Genomic DNA, 3957 nt, shown 5'->3' with positions numbered 1-3957 from the left:
AGCCGCTCCATGAGCAGAGATGCAAAGCCTGAGCTGCTGCCGCCCCCAAAGCTGTGGGAGATGAGGAAGCCCTGCAGGCCCATCCATGCAAAGAACCACCATGGCGAACTCTGGAGCTGTGTCTATTTTCATGACAAGAGTCCAGGATAAGAACTGCATAGTAAAGTGGTCGGGGGTGGGGGAGACTGTATAACAACAAAAGAACTCCACCACTACCACCAAAAAAAAACAAACTGGAGGAAAAGGGGTGCAGGGAGGAGAATGTGCAACAATGAATGAATCAAAATCTAAGTTCTTTATAAACTTTAAAATCTTGATAAAAATAAAAATATTAAAAAAATTTCATAAGTTTGTTTTCAAGTTTGACTAGCTTTAAATATGCTAATCCATGACTGTATTGATACTGAAAATATCAATAGATGAAGTATTAGCAAGGAATGAGGTTCTGGGTAGTTTTGTGTCTGATATTCTTCTGTCATTCTGTCAGGTTGAGAAATGTACAGAAGTTGGGTGATTACTCCTATACATGTGACATATCACTGAATTAAAGAGATGTGCCCTGTGCTTCTGAGTCACAGTTCAAGAATTGCATTGTGCCTTAAAAGAAATCCTATGTCTTACAGTAGCAAAGTTGTTACTGCCAAAAACCAAATCCAAAATCTTAATGTAAGAGTTGTTGTTCTATGTGATTGACTCAGAACAAACCTATAGCTGACTCTGGTGAGTTTTCAGAGGCAGTTAATCTCACAAGAGGAATTTGCCTATCTTTCTCTTGAAGAACAGCTGGTGGATTCAAACTGCACCATGCCTTCAGGATTGCAGCACAGCTTCTTACCACTAGGCCACCAGAGCTCCTTAATGTAAGAGTAACTGAATTAAAATACCAACTTGAATTCCAACTTCAGACTGTGTCTAAAGTTAGAATGTGGGCTTTTGTTGGGGAAAAACTTGGAAAGGGAACCAGATAGGCCAACAATTAAGAAAGTGGAGGCACTGAGCCTTTAAATTCTGCTGAACAAGTCCTGCTCACAGAATCAGCACTCCTACCCCATCTGATGAAGTGAACCCCTTTGTGCTTCATGGGTCTTTGTCTGCAGTTGGCCCCCCACCATCCACCCATGTCAGAGCCTGGAGATTCTCCTCAGGCATATTCCTTACTAGGTGTTGCTGAGAGCCAGCCCCTCCACGTATTTTTTGCTTCTAAATCTTTGTAATGTGACTACATCCATGATGTAACTAGAGTTACATCACAACAAATCCCAAAAGGTGAATACAAATTGTGACCCAGGAAGAGAAGCATTCTACTCCAAAAGGAATTCTTTGATTTTTACATATGCACAAACAGAAAAGTCAGTCTTACCTGTGGAAATGGCTATGACGAGTGTGGGTAATGGAACAAGGATCATAAAACCTGGACCAGTATAACTTTATTGACTTGGATCCATTAAGCATAGATTCTTCATTCAGTGTTTCAGCTCAAGAGGCTAAGAAAGGTTTAAATAATTTATTTGATTCACTAAAGCACAGGCCATGCAGTGGTCAACATGGAGTCACAGTCTTAATGGTGTAATGAGTAATGTATCAGGTTGCTAACTGAAAGGACAGAAGCCTCAATCAAGAACAACAGTTTTCTCCCTACAGGTTTGTAGGCCTGGAGATTGAATGGGAGTTCAGTATGAGTTGGAACAGACTCAAGGCGATGGATTTGGGTTTGGTTTGGTGCACTAATCTCAAGCCGAAGTATCAGACCTGCCCTAGTATAATGGAGAAGAAGGTATTAAAAATATTTATACTATCACAACATCGAAGAACGAATTTGTGAAGGGGATCTCAGTACTTTTTTTTCCTTTTTCTTTTTTTAAAATACTGGTTTACTTACAAACTTGGTATGCATTTTTTTTCACACTGGATCTTTCACCTTTCCTTTACCCACCCCTCCTTCTACCCATCAAATTGTGAGACCCTGTGATTAAGCAACCCTCCCATCCTCCCCCTTTACCCCTCTGTTCCCCCTTCTCCACCTTGGATCCTTCTACTCGTTCTACAATAGTGGTCTTATACAGTATTTGTCTTCATAAGATTGAGTTAGTTTACTTAGCATAATGCTCTCCAGTCCCTCCCAAGTTAGGTAGTCATTTACAAAATCTTTGCTCCTGCGTGCTGCATGGTATTCCCTCATGTGTATGTACCATAATTTCTAAATCCGTTTGATTGTGGTTGGACATTTGAGCTGTTTCCATGTTCTTGGTATAGTGAATAATGCTGCTATGAACATTGGTATACAAGTCTCCATTTGTACCTCAGTTCTCATTTTCTTAGGGTAAAGTCCAAGGAGTGAAATAGCTGAAATTTATATGTTCAGCTTTTTGAGGAAATGCCAAAACTGCCTTCCAGAAAAGATTAAATCTCTCTGCTGATCAAAAACTTTTTCCAATGGGGTGAAAAGAAAACCTGCTGACTGGGAACAAACATTTGGCTGTAACAGCTCAGATAAAGGTCTCCTAATGAAAGTTTAGAGAATACTCCTGGGCCTCCTGAAGAAAAAGGCTTGTAATCCAATTACAAAATGGGCAAGAGACATGGAAAGACTTTGTACAGAGGAAGACATTTGGATGGCCAACAGACATGTGAAGAAATGCTCAAAATCACTGGCAATAAGAGAGATGCAAATCAAAACCACAGTGAGATACCATCTCACCCTAGAAGCAGTGGCAAAGTTTAGCAGGGCAGCAAGTAATAAATGTTGGAGAGCATGTGGTGAGATAAGAACTCTTCTACATTGTTGGCGGGTTGTAAAATGGTACAACCAGTACTCTTCAAGGTTGCTGCCACTGCTATTTCATATGAGCCAGACTTGACAGTGGAAATGATACCAATTGAATTAGGATGCCAGACTACAAAAGTGGCTGCACTTAAATCAACAAAGGCAAGGAGGGTGTGGTTACTGAAATGCACAGGAGAGTCAAAAGCAGTAATTAGAATAGTCTGACCGGTGGATTCATGGTGCTGTCTGCTTAGTCATGCTGCCCTGAGGAGGGAAATAGATGAGAAGACTACTAACACTTGCTTGTTTTATACAAGAAGACGACGTAGGTCAGGTAAACTATAGTTTAACTTGAACTGCCAGAATAGTCACAACTATTCAATCAATTGCACAGGAAAGAGCACATTTGCATTTCTCAAGCTGAAGAAAAAAAACCCCATTCAACCTTCAAGTTGAAATATTAAAGGATGGAAGCTCTCATGGCCTAGTAGGTAAGCAGTTGGTCTGCCAACGCAAAGGCAGGCCATTTTAATCCACCAGCTACTTTGCAGGAGAAGGATGGGCAGTATCTTCTGGGGCAATTTGCAGCCTCTAAAAACCCATTAGAGAGTCAGCTATGAGTTGATTCTGACTTGTCAACATGTACCAACAACAATATGAAAAATATTGAACAATACAAGAAGCATCACAATAATGTAAAATAAATAATAGAAAGTCATGGTCCTGGGAATAATCGATCAATATTAAACTATTTTCACAAAGTAATGTAAGTTTAAGAACTAATAGTACTGAAAAAAGGACATTCACGCTGCACCAAAGCATTTGATGAGAAATAAGGATTGAGAAACTGAGGTGCTTCAACAAATGAATGCAGTATTACAAGGGCTCACTCATACATTTTAATAAATCTGGAAGACAACCTGGACAAGTAACTTAAAGAGGTCCATACGTGTGCCATGACTAAGAAAGGTAATTCAAGAGAATGTGGTAACTATCGAACATTATTACACTGAAGTAAATTTTGCTGAAGAGAATAAAAAAATATTGCAGCAGTAAATTCAGAAGGAATTGCCAGAAATCTAAGCTGATATCAGAAGAGAACTTGGAACAAACCATATTTTAGCTGATATCAGATAAACCTTGATTTAAAGCAGAGAATACCAGGAAGACGTTTACATGTTTTATTGACTATG

The sequence above is a fragment of the Elephantulus edwardii genome, unplaced genomic scaffold, assembly GCF_000299155.1.
Source record: "Elephantulus edwardii isolate Elephantulus edwardi_28Jun2011 unplaced genomic scaffold, EleEdw1.0 scaffold00066, whole genome shotgun sequence".
Classification (NCBI taxonomy): domain Eukaryota; kingdom Metazoa; phylum Chordata; class Mammalia; order Macroscelidea; family Macroscelididae; genus Elephantulus; species Elephantulus edwardii.
Note: the sequence above shows the minus strand (reverse complement) of the source record.